This window comes from Palaemon carinicauda, chromosome 39, assembly GCF_036898095.1.
Source record: "Palaemon carinicauda isolate YSFRI2023 chromosome 39, ASM3689809v2, whole genome shotgun sequence".
Lineage (NCBI taxonomy): Eukaryota > Metazoa > Arthropoda > Malacostraca > Decapoda > Palaemonidae > Palaemon > Palaemon carinicauda.
The window spans coordinates 49,814,013-49,840,061 of NC_090763.1; the positions used below are offsets into that span (position 1 = coordinate 49,814,013).

Consider the following 26,049-nt stretch of genomic DNA (forward strand, 5'->3'; position numbering starts at 1 on the left):
TTATGACATATTTGTTTTTGATGTTGTTGATAGTTTATTATATGACATGTCTGTTTTGACGTTGTTTCTTATTTTAGAATGATTTATTGTTAATTTGTTCTCTTCATTTATTTATTTCCTTATTTCCTTTCCTCACTGAGCTATTTTTCCCTGTTGGAGCCCCTGGGCTTATAGCATCTTGCTTTTCCAACTAGGGTTGTAGCTTGGATAGTAATAATAATAATAATAATACGACTCTGAACAGGGTTGATTAAAAAAGATCCCGTATTTTATTATATCCTTCACTTCTGCTTGAGCTTTTATGTACAGTAGGAGTATATCCTACATGAGTATGTAATAAACTGTCCCTATTGGCCTTCTGAATTAACCTATGGCAGGACCCCGAGGCTTCGAGCTTCGTTGGGCCCCTCCACATACCTACGGTTGAGGACATACCCAAGAGCGCCACCAGCACATTTCCCGCTCTCTTTTCGTACAATTTATTACAATAATATTACAACTAAAGTAAACAATTCATAGTTATAACATTTAACACTAATACAAAAATTTCCATATGTCCCTACTCCTGCTGGATCCTTGAGCTTTTAGCCTAGTCAGCCAGCACATTTCCCGCTCTCTTTTCGTACAATTTATTACAATAATATTACAACTGAAGTAAAGAATTCATAGTTATAACATTATAATACTAATGGAAAAAAGTTCCATATGTCCCTACTCCTGCTGGATCCTTGGGCATTAGCCTAGTCAGCCTTATGGACAATGCGGCCCTGCCAATTGAACATCATATCTTCCTTGCTTAACACTGAATGGCTCAGGGAATATCAAGTGTAAGCAATTACCAGAATAGACTTGCTTGTTGCCTCATTTATAATTTAGTCATTGCTAGATTAGGAAGGAAAGTCAAAAGCTTTGGTGATCAGTGGGAGAACCAGAATTTGACCCCGAGGGTTCTAGCGCTGTGATTATATCACTTCATTCCTAACGTCTATTCATCTCATGAAGAGCATTGATATCACCAACAAACAACTAAGACTTATTTCTAAAGTTTTTCTGTATTTTAGTCAAGATGGTGGCAAGGAAGTAAGAAATAGCACAATTTATGGAGGGATTATAATAAATGAAAAAAATTACTACCTATGTCTGTCACAAACCTTATATCACAACAGAACACTGCTATTCCACTTTCCTAAGGAATAATATCATGTTTGGAATGAACACCTTATAGTATAATATCATACTGTTCGAAGATAACTGGAGGGTTACCCACATTTTCTTGTGGTCTACGAATGTTACAATACATTAAACAACATTAGTGCTGTAATACACGTCAGGAACTTCTAGATAGAAAAATAATATAAACCAATAAAAATTTATTGCACCTGAAAATAAACCTTTACAAGAAGGATAAAAAGAAAGGTAAATAAACAGGGAAAATAGCAATAATACTTACACTAATTGAAAAGGATGTGTAAAATCGGTCAGCAGGGCAGAGTTAACACACCACACAAAACAAACTACCTTACAGGCTTGCTACTTCGACAGTAGTAAGGACAATACTGAGGGTTATGAAGATGAAAATCATATACTTAAAGGAAGGTGGAAATAAGGGTAATATAACCACTTCTTAAATCACCGATAATCCTTAGCGATTCTATTACGGTACTTTTAATTTCTTTAAAAACAAGGAGAACATATAAACAAAAAAGGTTTTCTTGATTTTACCTTCGAGTGAGCAAACTCTAATCCAAGAAAGTGGAAAGACATGGGCAGATATTATGGCACCACCCACGACTAGAGAACCTTGGTTTAATTTTGAAGATTCTCTTCTAAAAGAGAGTTGCTTTAAAAAGTCTTTTCTATCATGTCTATGTGGGTAAGGTAGCTGTAGAATAACTACAGTAATTACCTACGTGAATGAGGAAAAATATGATATGCTTAGTATTGTGAAATGTGTTAGGAAAAGGTATAATATGCAAAGAATATATCAGACTATTCAGTACAGTATACTGTATGTGAATGCAGATGGATGAGCTGTGATTAGAGATTATTATTATTATTATTATTATTATTATTATTATTATTATTATTAGTAGTAGTAGTAGTAGTAGTAGTAGTAGTAGTAGTAGTAGTAGTAGTAGTAGTAGTAGGTAAGCTACAACCCTAGTTGGAGAAGCAGGATGCAATATGCCCAAGGGCTTCAACGGAGAAAATAGCCTAATGGCGAAAGGAAGGAAACAGATAGTATGATGTGCCTGAGTGTAGCTTACCCTCAAACAAGAGAACTCTAACCCAAGAAAGTGGAAGAACATGGTACAGAGGCTATGACACTAACCAACACTAAAAACCAATGGAGTGTCCCTCTCCTAGAAGAGCTACTTACCAAGTTACCATAACTAAAGAGTCTCTTCTACCCTCACCAAGAGGAAAGTAGCCACTGAACAATTACAGTGCAGTAGGTAACCCCTTGAGCAGGGTTTAAACTTTTGAGGTAATTACCTTAGTTTGAGGTAATTTTCATAGTTTCAAGGTAATTCTAAGGTAATTTCGGTTTTACTAGATTCAAATTCAAGGAAATTGGAAAATGATTTAAGGTAATCCAAGGTAAAAAGCAGCAGCATTTAAGGTAATGGCCACATGGCAAATGGCACACCCTGCTATTGAGTGAAGGACAGCCGGGCAAGCCTTAACATATTATCTTATAACATTCAATCTTTCAACAAGATTGCTCGTTAACATTAATCTATTTTTTATTTTATTTTCGCCATTATAGCGTTTTTCATTATATTCCATTTATAAAATCTGGGTTAGGGAATTGAATATTCTTTTAGGCTCGGTTAACTCTGTGTCTTTCTTCTTTCATCGCAGTATTGAAACTGGCGAATTGTAATGGCATGCATACAACCTATGCAGTTCTGACAGTGTTTATGTCTTGAAACCAAAAGTCTGACGTGGGAGAGTATTTAGCAATCGGTAATTCAGCCATAAAAATGTATATTTAATTTCTAACTCTGCATATCGATGCTGAATAATTATGTTGAAAGTCAAGGCAGCAAGTAATATAAATGTTCTTAATTAGATTATTTGATTGGTGTAAGTCTTTTTTCTTCACGGTGTCAAATTAATCACACACACATATGTATGTATATATATATATATATATATATATATATATATATATATATATGTATATATATATATATTATATATATATAAATATATATATATACATATATATATATATATATATATATATACACACACACATATATATATATATATATATATATATATATATATATGTATATACATATATATATATATATATATATATATATATGTATATACATATATATATATATATATACATATATATGTATATATATATATATATATATATATATATATATATATATATATAGAGAGAGAGAGAGAGAGAGAGAGAGAGAGAGAGAGAGAGAGAGAGAGAGAGAGAGAGGATAATAAATACCTTATCTAGGTCATTATTATGAAACTCCTGAATTACGTTGTGGTCTAAAATACTAAATCTCCTTATCGGGCTGAAAAGAATATAGCAATATTTAAGAGAACATGAAAAATTAGCTATTCATGATGGAGATATTGCTCCCCCTCTCTATCTTTCTCTCCGTTTCTATCTTTCTCTCCCCCACTACCTTTCTCTTCGTCTCTATCTTTCTCTCCCTCTTTACCTTCCTCTCCGTTTCTATCTTTCTCTCCCCGTTTATCTTCCTCTCCGTCTCTATCTTTCTCTCCCCCTCTATCTTTCTCTGTCTCTATCTTTCTCTCCCCTTTATCTTATACTCCGTCTCTATCTTTCTCTCTCTCTTTATCTTCCTCTCCGTTTCTATCTTTCTCTCCCCCTTTATCTTTCTCTCCCCTTTTATCTTTCTCTCCCCCTCTATCTTTCTCTCCATCTCTATCTTTCTCTCCCTCTTTACCTTCCTCTCTGTTTCTATCTTTCTCTCCCTCTCTATCTTTCTCCCCACCCCTTTATCTTACTCTCCTCCTCTATCTTTTTCTCCAACTCTATCTTTCTCTCCCCCTTTATCTTTCTCTCCGTCTCTATCTTTCTCTCCCCTCTATCTTTCTCTCCATGGCTGGTTTCTTATTTTTTTTTTTTTTTAGGTCTGCAGGACCGATGACACATTCCTCCCGGTCCTTCCGAAACGACGGTGGAAAGAGATTTTCACTTCCTTTTGTCTGATTCCTTTTAGTTCCTTGCATCATTCCGTCTTGTTCTACGGCCGGAACCACAAGGGCTTCTCTCTCTCTCTCTCTCTCTCTCTCTCTCTCTCTCTCTCTCTGCGAGTGTGTGTGTGTGTGTGTGTGTGTTTTACGATCCGCCGTCGTGTTTGCAGATCTGATGGCAAGGTATGAAGAGATACTGGGACTGGAGTATCAGGGTTCCCAAAATCCCATCTCTGAGTGGAACTTGGCAACTGCCCTACCGTTCACATCGATCTTACGGAGGCGAGAGAGAGAGAGAGAGAGAGAGAGAGAGAGAGAGAGAGAGAGAGAGAGAGAGAGAGAGAGAGAGAGAGAGAACACACACACCGGAGCTCAAGGCTTCACCGACGAAGTAAAAGGAACAAAAAAAAGGAAGAAAAACAGAAACTTGTAAGACGATAGATGAGAGAGAGAGAGAGAGAGAGAGAGAGAGAGAGAGAGAGAGAGAGAGAGAGAGAGAGAAACACACACACACCGGAGCTCAAGGCTTCACCGACGAAGTAAAAGGAACAAAAAAGAAAGAAAAACAGAAACTTGTAAGACGATAGATGAGAGAGAGAGAGAGAGAGAGAGAGAGAGAGAGAGAGAGAGAGAGAGAGAGAGAGAGATAATAAGGCCATCGAAAGTCACCGACATCAACTCGAGAACTATTTAAGATTCTTACGTTTTATCAAAGTTCTTTTCCTCCTTTTCCATAGCCTGAGGAGACTCACCTCGATGTATCCATTCTGGTCCGAGAATGGATAGAACCTGATGTCTTACGGGAAGAGAATCTACAGTGAATTTTCATTTTTTGGATATTTATATATTTATATCAATTAGTTTTCAATTAACATTATTACATTACTAAACTAAGATATCAAACTATAGTTTTAATATTTATTGAGCGTTATAAGTAGATATATAAAAAAACAAAAAAAGAAAACTCAAAGCTTTCTAGGTATAATCTGTTCAAAAACCTACTGAGCTTCCTAGCGTGGCTTCTTAAAGACATAAGCCGGAAGATGCTGTCCTGATTGGTCGACTGCTGTTACCGGTCAACCAATCAGGAAGCGTCGTGTCCGATACCGTGGACAATGATGGTAATAACTGAGTGAGGGGTGCCAGTACTCCTCTATTTCACCAATTCTTTCCCCTTATTTCTTCTAGTTTTGTCGTTCATTTGTCAACAAAATACTTTTTTTTTTATTTTGGGGGACTATTTTTCAACTGTTATCCATTCGATGATATTTAAATTATATACGTTAAAAACTGATGTTTTAAAACATTTATTACGTTATTGTTAATAGGCATTCTAATCTATTTCGGGAAGGGGACTGGTTTAAGAAAAAAGAGCATGAGCGGAAAAGTATTTTAACATAAAATGGCTTTGAGGGTAATTGTTAACAAGCTCGGAACAAACTGTTGCAAGATGTCGAATTAAATTATTGACAAGAGGTAGAATCTTCGTCTGTATATGAAGAAATGCATAAAGCTAATGGGAATATTATTGCACGGTGCCATGCCATGTAACTAGAGTATAGTGATTAATAGAATTAATGATGGTATTGTTTCTGGTATTCAAATACACATACGCACGTACCTATATGTAATATACAATATTCAGAAAAGGTATATATTTTATGTGCAATGTGCAATATACATATAATATATATATATATATATATATATATATATATAAATATATATAAATACATATATATACATATATACATACATATATACTATATATATACACACACACATATATATATATATACATATATATATATATATATATATATATATATATATATATATATATATATACTGTATATATATATATATATACACACACACACACATATATATATATATAGAACATAAAATATATATACTTCTCCGAATTAACTAGATAATTCAAAACAAAAGACTGCTTAATCTCAAGTCAACAATATGAATACAAAAAATACACTATTATTTTCATGATTAAATCAAATGTCATCTTATTTGATTAAAAACACAATGACGCACAGAACCACCAACAGCGAACTTAGTCAACGCAAAATTTTGAAACGACAATGACGAGGGACTGTAAAATTCCATTTTCAATTAAGCAACTTCCCCAACGTAGGCTACTTATCAAAACGAGAAAACGGGCTCTTGCAATAACGAAGGGTTACTTATCGAAACGAGAAAACAGGCTCTTGCAATAATGAAGGCTATGGAAAGGACTTACCGCTGTCAGACTCTGGTTTGCAACAACCAGAGAGATGTTTGTAAAATCCGTAAAGAGCAGTGATCTTTTGACTGAGCTGAAGTGAATTCAAAGATATTTATAGGTATACGTTAGTTATGTTCAGCTATATTAAGATGTAGCACTTCCTGGGTACGACGAATCTCTCCTACAAGGATAGATAAGTCCTTCATGAATCTGGTAAAGATACTCAGATCAAGAGGTGGTCTACACGCGACATCCAGAGGGAGCTAGCGTAGGAGAAGCTAGCAACCTTTCAAGAGTGGCTTTGTCAGTATCATTGATGAAAGTTTCAAGAGCCATTCATACTGATTTTAATCCAAAAATGTTGATGATTATCGAGATTCAATTTCCAAAATCTTTAGAATTATAGCAAAAGTTGGAGGAGTCTGCCTTGTACTTTACTGTATTGAAGACTACTACACAGTACTGTACTGTATGCCCAGGTATACATAGATATATTTACAATGGTTACAATTTCTTTTGTGGCCTACTGCACTGTACAGTACTGTATGCCCAAGTATGCATAAATATATTTACAATTGTTACAATTTCTTCTATGACAATTAGTTATACACAAAATGTAAGGAACACACAACTTTAAGAAATTCTCAGAGAGCACTTTTAAGGATAATAAAAATACCAGTATTCTATAAACAGCATTGGTTTATTCCTATAGCTACCTATTTTTGCTGTATACATCAATATGTAGGTTCAGCAGGTGACTAAACTTAGTATCCAGCCGAGATAAAAACAGTCTGCTTTTACAATATAGTATATAGCCTTGGAAGACTCTTTACACACAGGTTTTTTTTTTTTCTTGAATGAACAGTTTGACATTTCTGATACATCATAATTGAAAAACAGTCAAAAGAATAGATATATACAATATAGTTATTCATCCGCTGTTTTTGAGGTTCTTTGGTTCCCTCTGCCTGTAAAATAAATAAAGAGGTGAAATATCTCTTCGTTTTCCTGGGGGTCAACTGACTTCACAATTCATACGTTTCCCAGAAGCAAATGAACATAACATTCGCAATGAAATAACGAGAGGAATTTGACTTGGAAAAGCATTTTTTTTCTTCAGATTCGATTGAAATTATCATTGGCTTTACATGTTGATGTGCACATACCCATAAAAAAAATCATCATAATTTACAAACACAGAGTAATGCAGCATAGGCGCAAAATAATAAAAAGGAAAACTACAATATAAAAATTATGGACAGCTTTATACCACACCCTGTAGCTTCAATCCCTACATCCGAGGGAGTGTTTGAGAGTTTGAACATCGGAAGCCTTCAATGTCTCACTTTTCAAATCAATGAGAACTTCCTTAGAGTATAATGTTCCGGTAAGAGAGTGAGAGAGAGAGAGAAAGAGAGAGATGAGTGCAATAATTAAAATGATAATTATACAATAATAATGATATTAACAAAAGTAATTCCGTTGTAGCAATAGAGTATTAAAGTTTAGAGAGAAACTCCGGAATAACTGCAACTATCATAATCACGAGAGAGAAAAATAATAATAATACTCTTAAAATGGAAGGATCTATTCTCCTTCACAAACGAGACTAGTCCATTCTTGTAGCCAAATGATCATGTACTCCCCCGTCCTTGCCCGCCTTCGTTCCTTCTCAATGACGCTCCACCTCCTGAATCTCCCACCCCCTCAAAAAAAAAAAAAAAAAAAAAAAAAAAAAAAAAAAAAAAAAAAAAAAAAAAAAAATTTAAAAATTGAGGTACCGGGAATTGTATTCCATATGGTTTGGGGCAATACTCATAAATTCCTGACGAGCAGGTCTGCATGACCCGTAAGTTGAATGACTAAAAAAAAAGGGGGAGAAGAAGAAGAAGAAGAAGGAAGAACAGGTGTGACGAGGGCAAAGAAAATCAGCAGCATTTGGCCTATAATACTGATCCTCTTCTTCCTTAAAACTTAATTAAGTAGCCTTAGAAGAATCTGCGCAAAGATTTAATACTTAGTGACTCATGAAAACTGGGCAGTAGCTAAAAGGTGCGATATTGTAAAATCTAAGGAAAATAATACTGTACACTGGAACGAATGAAGTGATACATGGCAAAAATAAATAGAAAAAAAAAATAATCAGCGTAAAATATAGGATAAAAAAAAAAATTCCTTATAGTTACTCTCTCCTTAATGCTATAGGTCGACCTAAATCATCTTGCAATCACTTCGGCAGACGCTTCTTAAATACAGTTTATAGGTCTCTTTTGTAATACATACTCTCAAATCAGAATTCTGATTCTTGGAAAACGTTTCTCTACAGAATAAAAAAAAAAAGAAGAATACATCCTCTATAGTAAGGAGACGGTATTCACATGCGATGATGATGAATGAAGGATGACCCCTGCGTGCGCGCGTGAGATCCATCCACCGCCTGACTAAAAATTAAGGAGGCAGAAGCCAGAAGAAGCCTCTTTGGTTCACCAGCCATCAGAGGTCACGAAGGAATCGGTACCCCACAATCTACCAACCAACAGCTTTTACACACAGATGGTGTCATAGCAGATAGAGCGAATATAATCCCACTGTATTCTGTTGTTGTTGTTGTCGTTATTGTTTGTTGCTCTTGTTCGTAACCTCTTCTGACAATGTCAGAGGTATGTTGGTTTATATATACATATATATATATATATATATATATATATATATATATATATATATATATATATATATATATATATATATATATATATATATATGCAGATATATTCATATATATATTCATATGATTATATATCTCTCTAATAATTATATGCCTATTCCTCAGAGGTAATCAACCAGCGCTTTAAAAAAATAAAAACGCCCAAAATTTTTCTTTGAGTTTTTGAGAAATAAATCATATAGGGATTCAGAGAGTTTTTGATCAACGCCAAAAACACGAGTCAGTAGATGTAGGTCCTGGACAGCGACAAACCCCAAATGAAAAACCAAAACCCGAGAGATTTAAAAAAAATAAATGAAAAATAAAATATATAAAAAACCAAGTTACTGGTACTGGGGAGATGCCATAGTTCATCCTACGAAAGGAGGATGGCCTCCCTTGTACCCAGAAGTGGAAAGAGGTGTTGTGTAACGTGTGCGAACCAGGTCTCCATATGCCCTTTTTTTCATATTTTCGGCGTCCCTTCCTTCAGGCGCACGGGAGAAGATAAAAGGCCCTTGAGTGCTATGTACAGGAGAAGGGAAAAAATGCCTTGAGGAGATAATTATGGGTTTCTTTCACGCATTCACTATCAATCATTTACTCACTTATTCCCATTCTATTTATATTTCATTTTTTGAAGTCTTTCTCGAGAGTGTGCCTGAAGGAGGGAGGACTAAAGATTAGAACGTGTGGTAACTGGCTCAGGAAAACAAGCAAGCTCGTGACTTGAGTGGTGATTTCTTTGGTATCCTAGCTAGAGATCGGTCCGTGCTTGTCCAACACGTACTCAGCTAAACTAGTAGCCTCAGACAGAGACGTAATCTTTAATGTATTAAACTATTTCATTTTTGTTCAGGGTTGTCTTAGCGTCCTTTACTTTTTTTTATTTTTTTTTTTTTTGCACTCTTACAGCACTTGCTTCTCCTCTGCTGGCAAGAACTAAAGCTTTCCTTGCGACGTCATCCTAAAACCCTTCACAACGTTTTGAATGCCCTCCGATAGGGGGCCAGTCATTGCACAGGGGAACTGGAACTGGAACGAGATGGCTCTGGTGTGCGTAATGCCAATAGGGGGGGTTTCCTGGAACAACGGGTTCTCTGTCACGACGACGACGACGACGACGACGACTTTGGAACAAGGCGTCGTTACGTGCAGCGGTTCTGCCTGACGCAGGGCACTCCACTACTGCCGCTGCTGCTGCTGCTACTGCTGCTTAATGAAGACTGAAGCATGCGCAGTCTGGCCGCTGCGTTCAGGTTGTTGTTGCCGAGGCTAACGTTGTGGTCAACAGCGTTGCTGGTGGTTGTGGTGTTGCCGCCGCCGCTACCGCCGTTAGTGTTGTTATTGTTGTTGTTGTTGTTATTGTTGTTATTTAGGCCACCATTGCCGTAGTTACACATATCTGTAAAAATAATGAAATGTTTAGTATAATCAAGATAGGCACTGTGACCAGCATGACTTAAAGATAAGGGATATGCAAATGATAATGGGTAATTTAATACAAAAAAAAGTCAAAGAATCTTGAAATAAAACTATTATAAATAAACACTTAAAAAATCATAATCAATTTTCAAATCGACCAAAAAATCAAAATTACATAAAAAATCGTAAATCACCAACAAAGGAAATGGGACCCAAACTAAAAGACAAAAAGTAAAAAAAAAAAAAAAGAAATTAACATACACCAATACTCACAGTTACTTACTGAGAAGCCCTCCAGTTCCATAACCGTAAGTTGGATATGTGGAGGAATATTGTGTGTAGGGCGAGGAATAGGTGTAGTCTACCATCGACCCCACACTGGCCGTACCTGAAACAGGGTCAGAGGTTAAATGGCGAGAAGACGAATTATGGATTCCGTTCAGAGGAATTTCGAAAGATTTCGTATATTCCAAAATTGCCTCTAAGAGAAAGATGTTTACTCTAAGACTTATTCAATTTGATATGTATAGTAAACTTGATGAATTTACTGTTAGGGATGTTATTGTAGATTCAACGTATAGAGAATCGGATAATTATACCTGTTTAGATATTATACATACACACGCATATATATATATATATATATATATATATATGTATATATATATGTATATATATATATATATATATATATATATATATACATATATATATATACATATATATACACATATATATATTTATATACATATACATATATATATATATATATATATGTGTGTACATATATACATACATATAAATATGTGTATATATATATTTATATATATATTTTTATATATATATATATATATATATATATATATATATATATATATATATATATATATATATATATATATATATATATATACATATCCATATATAAGGGGAGGCTTATTGTTTAAACATATGACCGATTTGACCAAAGTTTCAGCACATTTGTCTGACAATTCTCTTTTACTAATCTATGATCTTTAATGAATTATAAAATCAAAATATATGTAATTAAAAATAACAATTTCTTCCTGACTGAAAAGTTGCACGTCTAGCAAAATTCCAGTGATTTTTAACTGCAAAAAGAAAAGGTGATTTTCTGATGATCTTCAAATCTACCAAATTCTCCCGTTTAGTCAAATAAATCTGGTTTTGTCTCTTCTATGAAATCAATTTTCCTTTGATAGTCATTTCATTGTAGCCCTGGTGTGGCACACTTCACATTGGCTTGACATTGGAAGAACTCTGGCTGAAGTCTCCCTGGCATAACAAAAGAAAGGCAAACGGGTGTGTGGAGACATGCATGTGGACGTGCAAGTGCTTGGAGACTACTTACCTGTGTAGTGTGTGATGGGCGGGAGGGTGGTATACGTTGGGTCAGGTGTGGTCGCTACATGGGCATGCATGGGTACGTGGGCATGCGTGGATGTATGCACGTGAGTAGGCGCATGGGCGGACGTGGAAACGTGGGCGTGATGCGTCGCGGCGTGGGCGTGTGAGGCAGGCTGTAGGACGGTGAGGGCGGTGGTGCAAGGCGTGTCAGCCTTGAGCGGCGAAGAGCACGGCGCCACAACGAGACTTTCCAGCGGCGTCACGCCCTCGCTGACCGACGTTTGGTCCGCGTAGTGGGTGGGTTGGGTGTCAATGGTGGCGTAGCCCGGGTTGGAGGTCGGCTGTGGGGTGCTCAAGGGGGTGTAGACCGAACCTCCTGACGTGCGGATAACAACAACTTCCCATCACACACACACTCAACTACATACGGCTTCAGCCACAAATATAAGCTACTCGTTGGGGATCCTCAGCGGAGGATCTGGGACGAGGATGCCGGCCATGACCAGAGGCATAAGGGCTGCGCGTTCCGTGGGATATGAGGCTAATGCTATGTGAGGATACAGCTATAATATCCTTTGAAATGAGATTGATGTGGTAGCTCCCGATGGGCACATAACTTTTAGGTAAAAATTAACAAGCAAAAATTCACTAGGATTCTGAAATTCTAAATTGCTCTAAAGGGACCACTTAAAAAAAAAAAAAAACTGCGAAGGATTTATTTAGTAATTATGAAAAATCAAGATGATACTTTACATCATTTACTTTATTTCTTAAATATATTAATCATCCGAAGCATCGTGATCTCAAATTTTGAACAGCTATCATTTATGCTTTGGAAAACCATCAAACAATGACGTCAAAATTGGAACTGGAAGCCTTCTGGAGCATAGATCCGACATCCTCGTTTCAAAATACTGAACTGCAGACTCTACCAAATGCAACCAAATTCTACTGGACTATAGAAATAAATTGATATAAATAAAAAATAATAATCTGAAGTGGCAATCAGTCTCAGAAATTATTAAATGACAGTGAAGTTAATACTGTATAAGTAACAGAAATCTAATTGATTATTGGCAATTACTGTTAAAGAAAATTGAGCTACTGATTACCTCTTCTCCAAACGACTGTAAACTAAATTGTTATATGTTTAGTTCTTTAATAAACTTAGTGGGTTGCATCATTCAAAAAACTGGCTACATGTGCAAAATGCAAGTGCAATATCAAGTGCACAGGTGCATATGTGCATAATTAGAAAATTGATAATAATAATCATAATGGTATAAGATAAAAATCTGAAAATCTTGGATCATAACAATAATAAAACACATGGAAGTTACCCTTGTTTTGTTTGGGGCTTCAGAATGAGTAAAGAATAATGGCTGTGTTAGTTTAGATCATGCATGATCATGCAATTGAAGGTTTTGAAAGAGACAAATATGCATTGCACTGTGTGTTTATACTGTTATGAGAACTCATATATATATATATATATATATATATATATATATATATATTCACTATATAAATATATATACAGTATATATACAGTATATATATATATATATATATATATATGTATATATACATACATATATACATATATATCTATATCTATATCTATCTATATATATATATATATATATATATATATATATATATATATAAATATATATATATATATATAAATATACATATATATATATATATATATATATATATATATATATTTATATACATATATATACATACATACATACATATATATATATATATATATATATATATATATATAGTAATGTATATATACATATATATGTATAGATATTCATATACTGTATATATATATATATATATATATATATATATATATATATATATATATATATATATATATATATATATATATATACATTTATATATCCATAAAAGTAAATATATTGCAAAAATATGTGTTCCTTTAAAATCAATGGAAGATGCAATGCTTCATTCATGCGTGTCATAGATTTGACAATACCAATGAAAAGGACCAGTTGTTATTATAGCATTCGTTGATTCATGCATTACAAATGGAATTACAATGAGATCTAAAATTTGCCACACCAGGGGATGTAATCATCTTGAGAAAACGTATTAATCGCAACCAATCACCTTTCCATTTTACATATTTTAGTCGATGATGATGATGATGATGTTGATGATGATGATACGTTGTAAGAAAGTCTAATAATAATATATCATTATAAATTGACGTTGTGTGATTATCATTATTGTTATCATTATTATTATTATTCTGACACATATTTTTTCTGGGGGGGTGTAAAAATAATTTTATTGTTCTTGATAACGATAAGAAATAATTATGATAATAATAATAATAATTATGATGATAATAATAATTATGATAATAATAATAATTATGATAATGATGATTATTATGATAAACTTTTCAAAAACTTTCTTTGATGTGAAATGTTGACGGAAGCTTATTGTACCAAATGACCTGAACAAAAGAACATTTTGTAAGCAAAGTTCCTCCATAACCATTAGGATTAAATAATGTTAAAATGTTATTTAACATTTTCTTCTTATATAAATATTGATTAGTATGTTAAACATATTTTATGGATTCCATGACATAAGAACAGATGAGTAGGCTACACCCGACACCACAATTAATGGGAAAGGGGGAATTCTTGCATTTGGAACTTGTTCTGAAAAGGAAAGTTCAACATATTCGTACACACTAAAACGAAAAGTTCTCGACATATCCGTACACACCCATGAAAGATTGTTGACATACTCGTATACACAAACACCAAAATTCTAGACATATTCGTATACACATACATGAGAGATTCTCGATATATTCGTGCACACAAACACAAAAATTCTCGACATATCCGTACACACATACATGAGAGATTGTCGACATACTCGTACATACAAACACCAAAATTCTCGACACATTCGTACACACACATGAAAGATTGTTGACATACTCGTATACACAAATACCCAAATTCAAGACATATTCGTATACACATACATGAAAGATTCTCGACATATTCGTACACACATACATGAGAGAATCTCGACATACTGGTACACACATACATGAGATATTCTCGACATATTCGTACACACAAACATGAGAGATTCTCGACATACTGGTACACACATACATGAGAGATTCTCGACATATTCGTCCACACTTACATGAAAGATTGTCGACATACTCGTACATACATACATGAGAGATTCTCGACATACTCGTACACGCATCCATGAAAGATTGTCGACATACTCGTATACACAAACACCAAAGATTCTCGACATATCCGTACACACCCATGAAAGATTGTCGACATATTCGTACACACAAACACCAAAGATTCTCGACATACTGGTACACACATACATGAAAGATTGTCGACATATTCGTACACACAAACACCAAAGATTCTCGACATATTCGTACACGCATCTATGAAAGATTGTCGACATACTCGTACACACAAACATGAGAGAATCTCGACATACTGGTACACACATACATGAAAGATTGTCGACATACTCGTATACACAACCACCAAAATTCTCGACACATTCGTACACACACACATGAAAGATTGTCGACATACTCGTACACACAAACATGAGAGAATCTCGACATACTGGTACACACATACATGAAAGATTGTCGACATACTCGTATACACAACCACCAAAATTCTCGACTCATTCGTACACACACATGAAAGATTGTTGACATACTCGTACACACAAACACCAAAGATTCTTGACACATTCGTAGACACACATGAAAGACTGTCGACATACTCGTACACACATACATGAGAGATTCTCGACATATTCGTACACGCATCCATGAAAGATTGTCGACATACTCGTCCACACAAACACACAAAAACACGACATATAGAAATTCAAACATTCTTCTCTGCCTACGAGCTGACTTGAGGTTGGCGATACAGTCTGTTGGTCGTCTTCGGGAAATCCAACAATTAAAAGAGAGAGAGAGAGAGAGAAGAGAGAGAGAGAGAGAGAGAGAGGACTCTCTCTCGTCCTCTGAACGGGTGCCAGAGGTTTCTTCAATAAATCAAACCGTTCATAGAAACCCGCTTTTCACAGCAACGGAACGATGATAAAATTCCATGGCTGAATACCAGCTCGCGACTGTAAAATCCCCCATTGTCCCTTGGCATTGTTGGCGGACGCAAGATGAGTTTACTGCCTCCGAGGCTCGCGCGCGCGACTCACTCAAAACAAAACATATCTTACTCAGGTTGTGGTCTCTCTCTCTCTATCTCTATCTCTCTCTCTCTTTCTGTATATTTCCGTATTCCCTTGGACGCCATTCCATCTTTTTTTTTTGTTTCCGTATCGTAAAATATATTAAGAGACGAAGTCTAAAACTAACAAAGTTTGTGGGAAACTGTGCACGGCAATGTCCATTAAAAGTCCTCGAGAACTTCAGTAAAAACCCAGTAAGAAGAAACGTTCATTTCCAAATGGCCACCAATAGAGAACAAGAATGGGAGAGAGGAGAGGAGAGAGAGAGAGAGAGAGAGGAGAGAGAGAGAGAGAGAGAGAGAGATTTTCAAGGCTTTCTAATATGCGAAGCAAAATACATACAGGTATAAAAAAAAGAAATACACCTGTTATTAGGAAAAAGAAAACGAAATGATTCAAGGAAAAAAGTTAAGTTGAAAAATAAAAATAAAAAAATCAGGCCATTGGGCAACATCCCTTCCAAGAGAAAAAAAACTGAGCCGCAGAGCACCCCCACATACTCATATATATATATATATATATATATAATATATATATATATATATATATATATGTGTGTGTGTGTGGTGTGTGTGTGTGTGTGTACATTTTTCGTGTATATATTCACACACACATATATATATATATATATATATATATATATGTATGTATACATATATATATATATATATATATTATATATATATATATATATATATAAATATGTATATACATATAGATAGATAGATTGATAGATAAATAGAGAAACAGCATCTTATTTTGTAGAAAAACATTGCATTTAAATAAGACGATTATTAACGCAAGCAATACGAAACTTCAGTTAACCCCTAAACCTTCAATTTGTCTTACAGCCAGCAAAAGAATCAGTCTCTGTCATCCAAGCATTTAGCATTGTGGCTTGTCGGCTTCTCTGCATTGTCTGTGTCTCGATCGAGCTGGAAGTTAACTCCAGGAATCGTCAATTTTCATTATCCGTTTTTATGTCTAACGAAGCCTTTATAATCTCATATAACTACCGTTAAACATAGATCTTTCCCTAAGGAATCTTTTTAAGTTTAAGTAGAGAGTAGAATGCATGTTGACTTCCAACAAACTTGCTGGTTTAACAGTCCCAAGAAAGAACCTCGAGACAATGATTCAGCGGGCTTTATGGCCTAACTTGGCACTGGTTCTCTCTCTCTCTCTCTTCTCTCTCTCTCTCTCTCTCTCTCTCTCTCTCTTCTCTCTCTCTCTCTCTCTCTCTCTCTCTCTCTCTCTCTCTCTCTCTCTCTCTCTCTCTCTCATCCTTCTAAGTTTTAACGTTCGAAGAGGATACACAACATACAAACATACTAAAATCAAAATACATATATTCCAACAAATTTGTCCTTATAGGCTCTCTCTCTCTCTCTCTCTCTCTCTCTCTCTCTCTCTCTCTCTCTCTCTCTCTCTCTCTCTCACACACACACACACACACAGACATACACACTCAGCTACACACACAAACTTACATACCCACATACATATCGTAAGACGGGGGAAAGTCAATAGATAGAATTTCTGATAAAGATCAGCAAATGCACAGTTCTTCATTCGAGTTAGTTTGAAGGATGAATCCCAGAGGAAACTATGAGGAGAGATGATGATGATGTAAGGAGATGAACTTCTCACCCGTAAAACAAATGTCACAATTGGAAAATAAAAAAAGTTCATTAGAATAGCAGTTATTGGTCTGGTCTTACACTATGAAACTGAAGCTCCTCACTACCTGCTAAGTTATCAGCCTGTAACTGATAATCTTACGTCACTGGTTAGGCATATCACTTGCATCCTCTGAGAGGCTCTCTTGATACCGTCTACCAGACGGGATGTCGTACTTAGGCCTGTCTTACCAATGTTAATTGAAAATAGCTGGGAGTTAGATGAGTGGGGATGGGGTTTAAAGATAAACTCGTGAGTGGCGGAGGCAATTGGATAGGGTATTGCACTGTTGTACAATGCCCTAAGTCCAAGCTCCTCTCCACCCAAGTTAGGACTTGAGTTGGAGCAGGTGATGGACTGGGTATTGCACTGTTTCACAATGCCCTAAGGCCAAGGCCCCTCTCCACCCAAGCTAGGGCAGTGGTAGAGAAGACAATGGACAGGGTATTGCACTGTTGCACAATGCCCTAAGGCCAAGGTCCCTCTCCTCCCAAGCTAGGGCAGGGGTAGAGAAGACAATGGGCAGGGTATTGCACTGTTGCACAATGCCCTAAGGCCAAGGTCCCTCTCCTCCCAAGCTAGGGCAGGGGTAGAGAAGACAATGGACAGGGTATTGCACTGTTGCATAATGCCCTAAGGCCAAGGTCCCTCTCCTCCCAAGCTAGGGCAGGGGTAGAGAAGACAATGGACAGGGTATTGCACTGTTGCCAATGCCCTAAGCCAAAGCCCCCTCTCCACCCAAGCTAGGACAGGGGTGGAGCAGGCAATGACTGCTGATAACAGTTACTCATCAGGTAGACCTACAGGGTAAGGGAAAGGGAGAAGCCGTTTGTCGAACTCACCTTGTTGGAACTGTGCAGCGGTGGTGTCAAGGCCTGAGGGTGCCGCTAGGACGGGCTTCACATCTTGCATGGTAATGGGTGTGAGGGGAGTCAGTCCACTGGCGCTACCTGCAGAAGGCCATTCCCAGAAGCGGGCATCCAGTTAGATATTGCTTACTATCGGATAGCATTTTAAGATCATCATTTCAACAATGCTTCTTTTTTTTCAATCACTTGTGACGATCATTACTTTCCATCATTTTTTTTTTCTACCATCTATTCATTTGACCTACAGACCTTCAGACCCATCACCATGAATATATGTCCCAAGGTGTTAGAGAAGGAGCGAGCCAACGAGTCATACTTACCGCAACTGGCTTTGGTGTTCAGGAAGTGTCAAAAGACAGAGGACTGGTTGGAAAGTGAGGACGAGATGGACAGAGCAAAGGGAAAGAGGGAGAAAATTTACATCAGCGAAGGACTTACCTAGCGAAGTAGCCAGAGGTGGAGATACACGTGGTTGGTGTTGGACTGAGTCATGGACATTGTTTCGTAAAGAGCATCGGTGGACACTGACGAAGCTGATACTGAAGGGTAACTGGAGGGGTGATCCACGAATGACTGTACGCTACTGCAATTGGGAAAATGGTAAAGAACGTCATATAAATGATTGAGGTCTTCCTGAAAAAAAATCTAAAAAAATTCTCAAAAGGCATGCACACCCATATATGCAAATATATCAAAAAGAGTCTAATAGTTACTTCCACCACTTATGGTTGTTTTATCAATTGCCATAAGGACTTCATAACTCCTCTATCAGCTCACATGTTTAAGATACACCTATCAGAAAAACATTGCACTCAGATGGGGAATAAATGAGGATGTATTTTTTTTCTTTCCTTGGTGGGATTCGACCCCATTCACACTAATAAGCCTGCTAACTTCAATCCCATTAGAAGGAAGAGATTTGAATCCCACTATAGAAAGAAAAGGGTTTCTTCGTTTATTCCTCATCTAAATTCAAGGCTCATATTGATAAGTGTATCAGAAAAGTGTGGGGATATTTAAAAGTCCTTGTGGCATCAGGCATACATATGAATCCTTTATCAATCTGATACATAATGCTTATAAGAGTGAATCTGTGCATACATGCATTCATACTACAGGAAGTACAGTTTTAGATTTCAGTGAACTAAAATACACAAAAAGAGAAGAAAAAAGCTAATTACCTATAAGGAGATGATGCTCCCCCTGCAACACTTCCTCCAAGATCTGGCAGGAGAGTCTTGGCGTCTTCATTCTTCAACGTTGGCCACTGTTTGGACCAAATCATCTGGAAATAAAAACAATATCTATTTATTGGTTGTGCTGATACAGGAATAAATACAATATTCATTTAACGGTTGTGCTTAAACAGGAATAAATACAATATTCATTTAATGGTTGTGGTAATACAGGAATAAAAAATATTCATTCCATGGTTCTGCTAATACAGGAGTAAGAATAAAAACTATATTCATTCAATGGTTGTGCTGATACAAGAATAAATACAATATCCATTTAATGGTTGTGCTTAAACAGGAATAAAAAACAATATTCTTTTATGGTTGTGCTGATACAGGAATAAATACAATATTCATTTAATGATTGTGGTGATTTAGGAATAAAAGCAATATACATTTAGTATTTGTGCTGATACTATAAAACTATTTTTGTATTACTTTCCTGTGCCTGACAATATCATTTTCACTTCTGAGAATATCACAAGAAATATTGGTTAATGGAAAAAAATCAAATGTTATCAGAAACAATCATTTTAAGAAGAATTAGCATAAACTAAAATCTAAGGAGGGTCAGGTTATTATTATTATTATTATTATTATTATTATTATTATTATTATTATGGTGTAAGCCTAGTTAGGATTTCCTCTCAAAGGCAATTTTATTATTCATTTTTGTTCAGCATTTATTATAATGTTTTAGAATTTTACCATACAATATGAACCGTATATTAGTTGTAGACTGTAATAAATTAGTTACACTTCCTTACTTTCAGGAATTTCTTTAATAGATTATTCAACATAGTCCAAAATTTCATGGAAATAGCAAATCACTCCCTTTCTTCAACTACGCCTACAAGAAAAGACAAATCCCTCAAAAGATAACTGAAGTGGGTAGAGCCACTCTAGCTGCTTCTCTTTGAAAAACTCCTTTCTTATTCAGTGTTCGATAAAAGAAAATGGACTCTGGTAATCCGTTCCGAATCACATATCATAAAAATTCACTCATGAATTATTCACGAATCAAACACACTCAGCGTCAGGGATAATCTTTATAATCGGTTAAGGGGTCCTAAACATTACGGGAGTCGTTGTGACAAGAAAGCTGGTCTCCGTAACCCTTAAAAAAAAGAAATAAATAAATAAAAAGAAGAAGAAGAGGAAGAAGCTTTGGCTTATGCAAGTGTCATTTATATCTGACTATAGCAGATCAACATTCAAGTGTATGCGTATATGAACATTACCTGGCTTTCATACTCCTTTTCAAATGAAATATCAAATTTTAGTCGGCTTTCATACTCCTTTTCAAATGAAATATCAAATTTTAGTCATTTCATTATTAAGTTATTTATCAACTTTTTTCTTTATCTTGAGTTATTGTTTATTAAGCGTATTCGAATCGGCATCAATGACCATAGATGCTATATTAGATAATTACTAATAATTCATTCATTCCTTTTGAGAAACTTGCTCCATTTATTCTTATTTCTTGGCCAAACTCCTTTCGTCTGACCGCCTCTTACTCTATCAGCCAGTGACCGCCTGATAATTGCATAACACTTCGAGAGCAAACAATTAATTTTGCCTATAGTCTGGTTAATTTTTCCTATAGTCTGGTTAGCCGGGCTCCTCGACGGCCCAATTTATATTCATGCCGAAGCATTAGTACAGAGATTGAGGCGTGACCAATGACCCCGGCTGATCTCAACTCCTATCGCTCTCTCTTTCGCTCCTGATTTCTGCCTTGACGCCTCCTCTTTTATGTAGGATATTGTATACGATTAACACTGGTTTATCTTCCGATGGTGTATTTTATACAATGATGTGAGTTGCTTCATTCGTTTGACTTGATTTTACTGCATAAAACTTATATCTAACATTTCACCATCTAGTATCAGTTATCCAAGATTGAAAGTAATTTGAATACTGACTTTGCTATTAATATTTGATAACTATCGAAAAGTGTGGCTGACAGAGAGTGGTCCTTAAATAAGATCCTCTTTTATGTAGAATATTGTATACAATTAACATTGGTTTATCTTTCGATGATGTATTTAATACAATGATGTGAGCTGCTTCATTCGTTTGATTTGACTTTACTGCATATGACTTATAACTAACATAGCAGCATTCAGTATCAATTATCTAAGATTGGAAGTAATTCGAATACTGACTTTGCTATTGATATTTGATAATTATCGAAAAATATGATGATAGAGAGGTCTTCTTTAAATAAAATATATGTAAATTTTTGTCTATACACAGATATGTGGCATTGTATTGAACGGTAAGTTATATCGGTAATGTTTAAAGACCCACTGGTATTAATCTAGCGAATGAATTCAACCATTTTGAACCTGTAATAAATTCCCCAGAAAATTATGTTACTAAAAAGGTGTCTCAGTACAAAGCAATACTCTCGGGTGATAAAGACGAAGTAGTATGCACATCATACTGAGAATGGAATGGAGGTGAACTGTTTAGCGATATAAAAGAATTAGGTAAGTGCAGAAATTGCAACTTTAACCGAGTCACCACTTATGAGCTGCATTTATGAATGACAATAAAAACGGCAACGCCTTTACCTCTTCCCCGTGCTTCTAAACCTACGAATCACATTTGGCCATATCTTAAATAAGTAAAAAAAAGATTGAAAATGGAATCATAAGCGATGGTATTGCCGAGCATTGATTCCCTTCGGTAAGTGATAGCTGAGCACACAAGAGCGAATGACCAAATTATGGGGTCGTCACAGAGTCTGCGTAAGATGATTGTTCTGACCAGGTCCCCGCCCAGCCATCTCCCCTGCGGTACCCCCCTGCCTGGATTTCTTGGTTCTCTCACGGTTTAATTCGCGTCCATTTGGAGAATTATGACATAACGCCAGCAATGACGTGGTGTAGGTAATTCAAAATCGGTATTACAAACACAGGAATCGAAGTCACGTGGTTAATATTTGATAAGTCTCATTGTCTTATTCCGAGTTCACCGTGGGATAAAAAGCCCTACGCAGCACTCAGAAAAAAATGGGTTAAAAAATGGGTTCTCAATCTGGAATTCATCCTTATTACATCGTATTTTCTAACGTATGTTGCTCTCACATGGAGGAATTTCATCATACATTTAGAATGAAATCCTTATCGATCCAATGGCCTCATAATCTAGGCTAATTTTCCCTTTCAACAGAGCGACTCCTGTGTCTGTAGGTGACACTTAAGTGGAGGAACAGACGAGACTATCACAAAGGAAAGAGCTTGCAAGGTTAAAAATCAATGCTCCTGGCATAAAACAAATTGCAGATCGCCATAACTGCGATTTAGGTGCAATATTATACTAAATGGATGAAATGGAAAAGATTTCAGTGAATTTCAGTTAAGTGGTGTGAGATTCATAAGTACTGAAAAGGACAGACAAAGTTGAATTATCAATGGAAATAAACAAGACTAAAACTACTAAACAAAATTGAGAGAGAGAGAGAGAGAGAGAGAGAGAGAGAGAGAGAGAGAGAGAGAGAGAGAGAGAGAGGCTTGTTATAGGCAAAAGTATAAGTTCGGGCAAGAATTCAAAGTAGGTGATATGGATGATTTTGATGATAAGAATGGTGATGGTGCACTTGTGGTCGACGATGGCTATGATGATGATGGCGGAACTTTAGGGGCAGGAAGGAGATAAAGTTTTTTTTTTTTTTTTTTTTTTTTTGGGTGTGTGTGCATACGGGCTTTAGGGGCCTTGAGGTAGAGGGTTGGAAGGGGCTTACTAGCGGGCAATCTGGCAAAGAAACGAAACTGGAGGGGCGTGTGTTTGTGCGTGCGATCCTCCTTGGCCACCATGAACTGTGCCATAAACCAAAATGTCTGCGCCATAACTCTGGGGGTCTACGATCCCCGGCGCAAATAAAAGGCGAAGGAGGACCGCTCGAAGACAAATAAAAGGGACCGTAACTCGGTCGTAAATCAGCTGCCTCAACAAATTGAGATTGGCACGCCGCCTCTTGGAATTTCAAAGCAGGTAATAAGGCCTGTGATTGGCTATCCCGTGACCGGGAATATGATCCAAGACGTGTGATTGGCTGACTTTGACCAGGAGCTCCCATATCATGAATTGACCAATAAGATTACGAATGACTCCCTCCACGCGGAGCCTTATGAAAGATATAGACGCCTTTGTTTGGGTGATTTCGAACGCCAAGGCGTCATAAATTTCTTTTATGGCGCCATTTTGTTGTTGGACATCTGAACTCCTGGATACTTTTTTTGTTTTTTTTAAGCAGATTTTCCTAATGGAAAATTTCATTCTCTTAAATTTCATACTCAAGTTTACCTTCAAGTACCATCACTTGTGTAAACTCAATGATATAACCATCTTCGTATTCCATATCACCTTTCATACTATAACTCTCTCTCTATCTCTCTCTCTCTCTCTCTCTCTCTCTCTCTCTCTCTCTTTTTGTTTTTTTTGTTTTTTTAGTCAGATTTTCCCAATGGAAAATTTCATTCTCTTAAATTTCATACTCAACCTTCAAGTACCACTTGTGTAAACTCAATGATATAACCATCTTCGTATTCCATATCACCCAAGTTTCATACTATAACACTCTCTCTCTCTCTCTCTCTCTCTCTCTCTCTCTCTCTCTCTCGTGTGTTTGTCTTAAGGGAAACAAATGACTCCTATCCGTATTCGACAGCCAAAGAGGGCCCTGGGGTATAGTTCCTGCATGGATAATATTGTCAAGTACAGAGTCTGAGAGATCGATGTAAGCATCTCCTTGTCTTATCCTCTGATGAATGGGGTGTCGGTCTTTACGTTCTCATTAATGAGAGAGAGAGAGAGAGAGAGAGAGAGAGAGAGAGAGAGAGAGAGAGAGATAGAGAGCTATCGATTATGAAATAATAGTTGATTTTAGTGGATTGTAATTCAGTAAATCATCATAATTAAATGTTGGATATTCTACAATATACATTTTGAGTTTGTCCTGTATACAAAAAGTAAAGAGGAAAAATAATAGATAATAAATACACTGAATCTGTAAAACCATAAGAATAACTAACAATATATATATATATATATATATATACCTATATGAATATTATATATATATATATATATATATATGTATATATATATGTATATACATATATATATACATATATATAAATATATTTATATATACATATATATATATATATATATATAATATTTATATAAGTATATATATACATATATATATATATATATATATAATATTTATATAAGTATATATATATACATATATATATATATACATACATATATATCCCACCAAGTAAAATAAAAAAACAATACGTATAATAAAAGAGAATAACAAGACAAATATGAAAAACAAGACTTACCAATCCGAAAAATCCATCTGACTTTCGAACAGAGAGAGAGGAAAAGTTGAAGGCACAAAAAAAAAGTTAACAATAAAGTTATAGAGATGAACAGAAAATGGTACAACAAACTCTGCATACCCGATGGAGAGAGAGAGAGAGAGAGAGAGAGAGAGAGAGAGAGAGAGAGAGGTGTTGTTGAACAGAAGAGGTAGACTTACATTGGTATAAAGGGGGTCGGTGTTATATTGTGTTCTCTGACGCTTCAGATCGTCTTCTGGGTGTCCGTTCATATCTCGATGTTCATCTGCGAAGAAATCAAATAAATTGGTTGAAAGATGCTGATTTTCACTGGCTTTAAGATCAACAGAAACTGAAATAAACAGATAAACAGGAGTGTTAAAATAAAGACCCTAAATAAAAAAAAGCCTTCTCCAAATTATTTCGTTTACAAAATTTTTTTTTGAGGAAAAATTTTTTCAAATTTTTTTTTTTTTGAGGAAAAATTTTTATTTGGCGGAAATTCTTAATAAATATCAATCACATATCTCACATATTCTAACGCCAGATAATATCCAACCAATCAATCAATATCTCACATATAAAACTGACGATCAAATGATCGTCTAATTTAAAAAAAAATATGTTCAAATAAACT

General features: G+C 35.6%; 1 pseudogene; it reads right to left on the reverse strand.

Moving 5' to 3' along the window:
- Positions 1–9,222: 9,222 nt before the first annotated feature.
- Positions 9,223–26,049, reverse strand: part of LOC137631393 (uncharacterized) — a 72,473-nt pseudogene continuing 55,646 nt past the window's right edge.